The sequence below is a fragment of the Peromyscus californicus genome, unplaced genomic scaffold, assembly GCF_007827085.1.
Source record: "Peromyscus californicus insignis strain IS unplaced genomic scaffold, ASM782708v3 Scaffold_15__1_contigs__length_86483966, whole genome shotgun sequence".
Lineage (NCBI taxonomy): Eukaryota > Metazoa > Chordata > Mammalia > Rodentia > Cricetidae > Peromyscus > Peromyscus californicus.
Window position 1 is genome coordinate 30,151,360 of NW_026294447.1, and position 10,529 is coordinate 30,161,888.

A 10,529-nucleotide genomic window follows, 5' to 3' on the forward strand; every position below is an offset into this window, starting at 1 on the left:
TTAGAATTGGAGTCTTTTAGCACTTTTGTTAAATGTTTGTAGTTTTAGCACTTTTGTTAAATGTTTGTAGTTTTGTGTGTGTTTGTTTGTTTGTCAAAAGGGTTTGTCTATGTATTCCGGGCTGTCCTGGAACTCTGTTGACCAGGCTGGCCTCGCATTCACAGAGATCCTCCTGTCTCTGCCTCCTGAATGCTGGTATTACAGGCATGAAACACAGCTGCCCAGACAAAATACTCCAACTTCCTAAATACTTTGCAAATATTTTGAAATAATATTACAATAAAACCATATTCTAGCATCTGCTACTTAAGTGAAAAAACACCAGTGTCACATACCAAGTTAGTGTTGACTTACTGAGTTACAAGACACACATCTCTAATGAACATGAAGCATGTTGGCACTCACAAACTTGATTGCTATTTCTCTGCTTTTCCAATAAAAATTTTCTTTTAAAATGAGGGTTGGAATTATCTGCACAATGCTCCTGATGTGTAAAAAGCAAGCCAAAATGTAAATACAAATTGAAATGGGAGCTGATTGTATGAAGCTATGTAAAATTACTTTGAGGGTGATGAATTCAGCCAATAACTAGATTAGAATTGGCTCTTGTCTGTGAGCAGAATAGTCACTTGGATCCTCTCAGTGAAGACAGCAGCTTTTAATTAGCATAGACACTGTTTGGGCTGTATGTACTATGATTGAATTTAGATAATATTTTGTTAATCAAGTAATCAGTAGGATTTTATTTAGCACTATTCTGTTGCTGGTCTTCAAAGAGCCAATTAAATTATTTTTATTGATGAGGAGTTACTCTTTCCAAGTGACCATATATAAGTCAAACAATATTGTTTTCTAGTGTTTTAAAAATAACATATGAACAGGCAATATCTCCATAAATAATAAAGTAGCACCACTTTTAATTTTTATCTTTATTCATCTATACTTCTACTTTTAAAAGATAATATTTATCTTTCTTTTCCCTTTACTATTGCATTTTACTTTAAGAAAATTCATGATATATTCTGATGAGTGGATATGGAGAATTACCAAATAAGAACTATTATGGGATTAAACATGAGAATAAAGAGACTTGTAAAGACTTTCCTACAGCACAAGGTTTAGGAAGTAAAGTAACTGTCTACATGAATACATGAGGTAGAGTTTGTTGAACAGAAATGACAAATAGACAGACACAGGCAGCATGTATGCTGTGTTTGAGAAAAAGCAAGGAGGCCACCAGAAGTTTTCTGGTTATTACTCTGAGCATATTATCAGAAAAGTGAAAACCTCATAATAGGGTCTCAGGGGCTAGTAGTTGAATCTATCCAGCATGAGGTATGAACAGAAGAATGTGAGAGACGGGACAGAATATTTCCAGAGGGGGCTTTCATACACTTGTTAAAACTATGGGTCAAAGAAAATATTAAATCTAAAAAAAAATTACTGACACAAAACATCCAGGATATCTGGGACACTCTGAAAACACCAAATCTAAGAATAATAGGAATAGAGGAAGGAAAAGAAACGCATGTCAAATATAGAAAGTATTTTCAACAAAGTCATAGAAGAAATTTTCCCTAAACTAAAGAAGGAAATACATATCAAGGTACAAGAAGCATACAGAATATCAAATAGATTGGACCAGGAAAAAAAAAAATCCTTTCAGCACATAATGAAACATTAAATATGCAGAAAAAGAAAGTATTAAAAGCTGCTATTGAAAAAGACCAAGTAACATATAAAAGTAGACACATTAGAATTACACCTAACCTCAATGGAAACCCTAAAAGTGAAAAGGGTCCAGACAGATTGCTAGACTCTAAGGGACCACAGATGCCAGCCCAGAATACTAGACTCAGCAAAAATTTCAATCACACTAGAGGGAGAAATTAAGACATCTAATGATAAAACCAAAGTTAAGCAATATCTTCCTATAAATAGTGTCCTTCAAAAGGTGCTAGAAGGAAAACTTCAAGCTAAAAAGGTTAACCATACTCAAGAAACACACAGAATAAATAATTCCAGACAGGTAAATTAAAAGAGAAATGCACATGCACACACACCACCACCACTACTACTACCACACTACCAACAACAATAACAACAAAATAGCAAGAATCAACAAACATTGCTCATCGATATCTCTCAATCTCTATGATCTCAGTTCCCCCAATAAAATAACACAGATGAACAGATTGGAGGTGAAAATAGGATTCATCCTTCTGTGTCTATGGTCTAAGAAACATACCTTAACATCAAGGATAGACATCACCTCGGGATAAAAGAAAAGAAAAAGATATCCCAAGCAAAAGAACGTAAGAAGCAAGCTGGTGTAGGCATTCTTGTATCTGATAAAATAGACCTCAAACCAAAACTAATCAAAGGAGATAGGGAAGGATACTACATACCTATCAAAGGAAAAATCTACCAAGAAGATATTTCAATTCTTAACATCTATGTCTTAAACACAATTATACCGAAATTTGTAAAGGAAATAGTACTACAGCTTAAGCCACATGCTGTCCTTCACACACCAATAATGGGAGACTTCAATACCCCACTAGTAGACAGATCATCCAGATAAAAATACACAGAGAATTAGCGAAGCTAAATAAAGTGATAAACTAAATGGACCTAACAGATATTTACAGAAAATTTCATCCAGTTACAAAAGGATATATCTTCTTCTCTACATCTCATGAAACTTTCTACAAAATTGACCATATTGACCAAAATTGACCCAAACACAAAACAAGTCTCAACAGATACAAGAAAACTGAAATAAAATCCTGCATCCAAATTGACCACCATTGATTAAAGCTGGATATCACCAACAACAGAAACAACAGAAAGCTTACAAACTCATGAAATTGAAAAACTAACTACTGAATGGAAAAAAAATCCAAAGCAGAAAAAAAGAAATTAAAGATTTTCTAGAATGTAGTGAAAATGAATACATAGCATACTCAAACAATACACAATATTATGGGACACATTGATATCTAAAATATATAAAGAACTCAAGAATCTAGACATCAAAATACCAAAGAATCCAATTAAAAAAATGTGCTATGGAGCTAAACAGAGAATTCTCAACAGAAGAATCTGAAATGACAAAAAGACATTTAAGGAATTGCTCAACATCCTTAGTCATCAGGGAAATGCAAATCAAAACAACTCTGGGATACCATCTTACACCTGTCAGAATGGCTAAGATAAAAAAAACACTGAAGACAGCCTATGTTGGAGATGATGTGGAACAAGGCAAACATTCCTCCACTTTTGGTGGGAGTGCAAACTTGTATGGTGATTTCTCAGAAAATTGGCAATTAATCTATGTTAAGACCCAATCTTGGGCATATATCCAAGGAATGCTCAATCATACCACAAGGACACTTGCTCATCTCTGTTCATAGCAGCATTGGTCATAAGAGCAAGAACCTGGAAACAACCTAGATGCCCCTCAACTGAAGAATGGATAGAAAAAATGTGGTGCATATACACAATAGAGTACTACTCAGCAATAAGAAAGCAATGACATCATGAAATTGCAGGCAAATGAATAGAACTAGAAAATACCATCTTGAGTGATATAACCCAGACTCAGAAAGACAAACATGGCATGTACTTACTCAGAAGTGTATATGAGAAGTAAATTAAAGGATAACAAGACTACAACCCACAGCTCCAGAGAAGCTAGCGAAGAAAGACGGCCCTAAGAAGGATGCGTGGATTGCCCTGGGAAGGGGAAATTGATGAAATCCCCTGAGTAAATTGGGGGAAATGGGGGATAATAAAGGGCAGGGGATGTGGAATGGGAGCATGGTGGAAAGGGATGGTCGGGGTATAAAAGAGATGGTGTAGGAGAGCAATGAAAGAGAGATCTTGATAGAGGGAGACATCATGGGGATAGGGAGAAACCTGGTGCTAGGGAAGTTCCCAGGGATCCACAAGGATGACCCCACCATTAGACTACTAGCAATAGTAGTGGAGAGGGTACCTGAGCTGCCTACCTCAGTAATCAGATTGGTGAATACCCTAACTGTCATCGTAGAACCTTCATCCAGTTACTGATGGAAGCAGATGCAGAGATCCATAGACAAGCATCAGGCTGAACTTCAGGATTCCATTCAAGAAGAGGGAAGAGGGTTTATATGAGCTAGGGGCCTCAAGATCATGATGAGGATATCTACAGAGACAAGTGAACCAATCTGGTGGGAACTCATGAACTTTAGGCCAACAACTGTGGAATCTGCATGGGACTGGACTAGGCCCTGTGCATAATCGAAACAGTTGTGTCGCTTGGTCTGTTTAAGGGGCCCCTGACAGTGGGATCAGGATCTATTCCTGGAGCTCATTACCTATGATAGGACACCTTGCACAGCCTTGTGACAAGGGAAAGGTGCTTGGACCTGCCTCAAATCAATGTACCAGTGTGGTGATATTTTATTTGTGCTGAAATGTGATGATGTTTTATTTGTGCTTTAAAAAGCTTCCCTGGAGATCACGGGAAAGGCCAGCCATTTTAAGTAAACAAAGAATTCAGACAGCACACGCCCTTAATTTGATCACTTAGCAGGCAGGGTCTCTGTGTTCAAGGCCATCTAGGGAACAGAGCCAAGCGTGGTGACACACACATTTAACCCCAGTACCAACTACAGAGACCTAGAGGTCTGTACTGTAGCGGTAACGCCCACGCTACCACCACCTGTTCACCATGTTCTAGTGAGGGGCTGTGGATCAAAAAACAGAGACAAGAGAGAGTGGGTCATTCGCCTCAGCAGAATACAGAATGCTGTTTATTGAAGGAGGGAGGAAACCTTAAATACAGGCTTACAGCACAATGGGAGAAACCCAGAGGGCAGAAGTTCGCTACCAATGTTTTACATTCTTGCATCTAAGCTGTTAATGCCCAATATGCATGATACACAAACAAAGAACCTCTGGTGAGCATTCAGGAGCAAGGAAACAGGCAGGGAATCAAAATAGGGAGGACATCTTGTCAAGGTCAGCAAACAAGGCAACAGCTATCCAAAACACTGTACAGACAGTGACAAGGAAGTGAGGTAGCTGGGCTAAGATAACCAATGAGAGGGCAGAACAGCAAAGCAATAAGGTTGTGGGTAGGACAGGCAGTAGCTCACATTTGGAAGCTGCCGAGTTGGTGAGGTAAGGTTGGCTAGTGGCTTTCCCTATTTCCCTGATCTCTCTAAGGCTTTCACCCCTATATTTGGCTCCATGTTTTTTATTTAATAAGACCATTTAGAAATTTGTCTATATACCAGGCTTTGCTGACTCCCCATGGGAAGCTTCACCTTTTCAGAGGAGGGTATGGGGTTGGGGGCGGGCAGACTGGGGGAAGCAGGAGAAGGGATGAAAGAGGGATCTGTGGGTTGGTATTTAAAATGAATAAACTTTTTTCTTAATAAAGAAATAAAATCCCTGGGTGGATCTCTGGGAGTCCAATCAACGAGAATGAGGAGGGTTTATATGAGCGAGAATTGTTGAGACCAAGGTTGGATAAAGCACAGGGACAAATAGCCAAATGAATGGAAACACATGAACTATGAACCAATGGCTGAGGGGTCCACACTGGATCAGGCCCTCTGAATGTGTGAGACAGTTGATTGGCTTGATCTGTTTGGGAGGCATCCAGGCAGTGGGACCAGATCTTGTGCTCATTGCATGAGTTGGCTGTTTGAAACCTGGGGCCTATGCAGGATTGTTTGGCTCGGCCTGGGAGGAGGGGACTAGACCTACCTGGACTGAGTCTACCAGGTTGACCTCAGTCTGTGGGGAAGGCTTTGCCCTGGAGGAGATGGGAATGGGGGGGGGGGGCGTTGGGGGGAAGGTGAGGGGGACGGGAGGGGGGGGGGAGAACAAGGGAATCCGTGACTGATATGTAGAACTGAATTGTATTGCAAAATAAATTAAAATAAATTAAAAAAAAAAAAAAAAAAAAGAAATAAAATATTAAAGCTCTGCATTAAATTAGCTTGCACATGTTGATTGCAGGAGAAAACAAGGCCAGTAAGAATGGTTGTTACATTGTTCTCATAAAGGCATTTCACCAAAGCAAGCTGAGTACACAGCAGGATAGTAGGCTTAAGACCTAAATGACATTAAACTGTATTAGTGCTTTGACGACAAGGGCCAACCAAAGTACCTGTCTCTTAGAATGTAAGAAACATTCTTATCATAATTCATTGCTATACTAAGGAATAAGTAAGTTATTCAGTGATAAGTTAGAAAAGAATGGTAAAGAAAATGGTGGATCAGTTTCTTTGATAAACATAGATGCAAATCTCATTAAAATGCTTGGAAATCAAAGTGGAACCCATTAAAAAGATCATATACCAATCAAGTTGGTTTCTTGCCAAGGATGCAAGGTTGGGTTGTTTAAACATATGCAAATTGACCAATGTAATACAAAAAAATCAATGGATTTCAGGATAGAAATTACATATTTCTCTGAATAGATTCAGAAAGGCAGACTGTCTTTATACACAAAGAAACTTATAATTAAATGTATTTAAAAGAAATTTGTTATGTGATGCAGTTCAAATACTTTGGGGGGCACATAAAAATGAGAACATTTGAATGATGATGCATTTGAAATACATTAATATTAATATAATGGTTTTACTCTATGCGTCAAAGAAGCTTGAGAAAATGCCACCCAGGAATAAGACTTCACAAACATGAAGAACTAAATCAATAATTTCAAGATAAGGGAAACTTCAAACCGTTTGTTTCTCTAATGGAATTGATAGAGAGAGACTTTCTCCATGCTGTAGCTCCAAAACTTTTCCTTTGGATTCCAAAGCTACACACACTTGCCAGAAAACACTGTTACTACTTTCATTTCAACTAAAGTAAGTGTACTATAGAAACTAGGTATTATATCTAGATAATGACAAATACAGGGGTCAGGCTCTGGCTGGGGTCAAACCGCTGTGTGCACTCAGCAAATTGCTGGGAGCTCAGCTGCTCCATCTGCACTTCAGTTTTTTCATGGGTCAAATATGGGCTCATGGTAATGTCAGCAATGCTTTCTTCAAAGACATTTGTGGTTAGCATACATAAGCCTTTTAGAATAGTGTCTAGAACATGGTAGGTGTTGTGTAAAAATCAGTTGTTTTCTATGCACAAAGAAATTTTGCTTAATAAACTCACAGTACAGCATGTGTCAGGCAAAGTCTAGAAAGTTCTGGGGAGTAACATTACTAAGGGATAAAAATTAAAATAGTGATGGCAGCAATGTGCTTCTTATTTTTTAGGTATGGTGCTGGACAAATAAATACTTAGGATGTATGTTATCACTATTATCCTCACTAAATTATAAACCTGGTAAATACACTTCAAATTTTCAATTAGCAATATTACTATGCTATAATATCTTTCTCAAAGTTATTTGGCACTTTAGTGTTTTCCTTGACTTGGACACAGCTGAATATTTCTTAGCAAGGCCTTGTTCTGCATAGAAAGTGTTTTTAAGATGTATGTAGTCATCAGCTACTTACTGGTGTATAGCTAATTTAAAAGGTGATGGCATCAAATAATGAAACAGTCACTGTCTCTAGATGACAAAAGCAATATTTAATTAACACTGTCATCCATCTACAATGATTTTTCCATTTGCAAACAATCAGTGTTACCAATATTGAATGTTGGAAATGATATGCAAAAAAAAAATAATGTAAGTTTATATACTTAAGGGTCAGATATCACTGGGCGTAGTTAAACTATTCCAAGGCATACTGACATTTGTCTTAACTTAATAAGGTTATTTAATATTTACAAGTTGGATGCTCAGATAATTACCTTTATAATTATTGTAAATTTTCATGAGAAACCAAAGTAGTAATGATGCCACTCTGGTCAGTGAAAAAAAGATAGGCTAACTTCAGATCTTCACCTCTCTTCAGCTCCTCCACATCTATATTATGGCTTCCAGTTTGGTGTTTTTACAGGATTCCTGAGGGTGCAAACATGTGGGTCTCTGGCTCTTGTGCCTTCTCTTGGTCTCTTCTTCTGTTGGTTTGTCTTGTCCAACTTTGACATGGTAGATTTTGTTATCTGATTCTATTTTTTTTTAATGAAAGAATTAATGAAAGAGAAAATGAAGACATAGCCACCAGGATAAAGGTTAACAACTGCACTATCATTTATACCTGTTGGCAGAGGGAAAATCAGCTTTCTCCAATGGAATGACACTGAGACCTCATGTTCAGGGGTAGTGGATCAATATATGAGGGACTCCAAAGTTTGTTTGTCTAGTGCTTTTATTTGGTTACAGTTTTTTTTTTTTTTTTGGTTTTGCTTTATTTTGTTTCTTGCTTTTTGAGGGAATTTTTTTGTTGTATTGGGTTTTTGTTTGTTGAGAAAGAACTTAAAGATAGGTGAGGAGAGAAGGGGAGAGGATCTGAAAGGACTTTGGGAAGGGAGAGAATAAGATTAAAATATATTAAATTTAAAAATTGTTTTATATAATAAAAAATTATAATAAATTAAAGTATTCAATTAACAATAAATATTCCTATTTGAAGTCATTATGAATTTATAGGTTATATTTGAAAATTCTCAGATTATAAGTATAAAATATAGGTATTCCCATCAAATATTTTCTCTTCATCATTTACAATCAATTTTTTTACTTTTTATCTTCAATTGTTTACCCATTCTGAACTGTAGTTTCCCCCCACACACACACACACTGGTAATATAATCTGTTCAGGAGCTAGTCACTGGGCTCTTATAATAGTCTCAGTCTCTAGAGTACCTCTCTGTGGAATGTAACAAATACCTGTGCATCATGCAGTTGATGCTATGGCCAGAATCAGTCTCTAGAGTTCTAGTCTGCAAAAGCTCAACCCACAAGTTTTGAAATATCAAAGAAGTGGATGTTAAAAAGTGTTAAAGAATCATGACAGAAAAGCTAAGCGAAAACTTATGAAGCAGCAATTGTGTGGCCCCATGCTGAAGAGGACGTAGGAACTGAAGCCAGATAACAGAAATATTGACACAGGCTGAAGAATGGATTCTCTGAGATGCCTGGCGCTGCTGCTTATGGCCTATGCAGGGCAGACATGAACAGCAACAGAGAGAAAATTCTGCAGAAAATTTACCATGCTCTGCCTCCTTCTTTCTTGCTCTGAGTACAACATCAGCGAAATGAAGGGTTTATGTGCTAAATCTCAGAGATAAGTGCATTTGCAGTAAATAAGTTCTAAACCTCTCAATTTTTTTTATGAGACATCAGAAGGTAATCCATAAATGACACATCAAGAACTGAGTGATCTTTTTTTTTTTTTCTGCGATGAAAATAACTTCACATAGAGTCAGAACTTAGTGGTTAGAGTTAGCAGGTTTGCCAGCATTTTGCCTTTGACAACAGCTGTGGAGAATGAGGAGTATTTTCAGAAAAAAAAATTAGATGAAAGTCAATTGTCCATGGTAAGGAGAGATAGGGTGAAAATCATTCCTTCTTTGTCAAATTCAAACCCAAACAAATCTGAATTCAGTAGTTTATGTGCATGTGTGCATGTATACATGTGTGTATGTTTAGTGCAATTATACAAATTAAAAACATTCTAAAATGGTTATCATATTTTGGTACTATACTGTTTTTCCCAAAAATCTTAAATAGATACAATGCCCTTCTAAAATCCAGAATTTACACTATCTTATAGTTAACTGAATGTTTCATTTTTTTTATCTTTCTTTCTACATAACAGAAGGATAGTGGTAGTGCAAATTCTAATCAGTCTTAGTAATAAAAACCTGGTGCCAGATATCAGGATAAATGCTGAAAGATCAGAGAGACAAAAAAGCAAGCCACAGCTACCTCTTACCTCACCAACTCCTCAGTCGAAAAGGTACCAAACCCCTGTCTCTGTCTGCCTTATACTCCTCTCTCTGCCAAGCCATATCACTTCCTGTTTCCTCCTCTCTAATGCTGGGATTAAAAGCATGTGCCTCCCAAGTACTGGGATCAAAGGCATGAGATCTCAAGTGCTGAGATTAAAAGTGTGTGCCACCACTGCCTAGCCTCTATGGTTAACCAGTGGCTAGCTCCATACTCTGATCTCCAGGCAAGCTTTATTTGTCAGAGCACAAACAAAGTATCACCCCATTTCCCCCTTTTGTCTAAAATTAAAGAGGTCATAGATAATATAAGAAAACTATATACAATAAGTACAATAACTATACATAATATATTCAAGCAATAGATACATCAACAATGTCTAGTCTATTAAAATTGATAAATTCAGAGAAAATACTCCATATCCATCCTAACTTGGTGAGTCCAAAAGGTTGTATCTAATTCACTTTATATCTTTTAATGTCTCTCAACCTTACACCCTTTACAACTTTTTAGTGAATTTCTTTTCTGAATCTAGTAACAAGGAAAACTATAACTGTAACTATAAAGTCTTCAACTCTATCAGAAACCCAAGAAGGAAATATTACCTAAGTAAGCAGGAAGTACAAACAAATGACTTCCAAAAAATGTAGGAAATGACAGA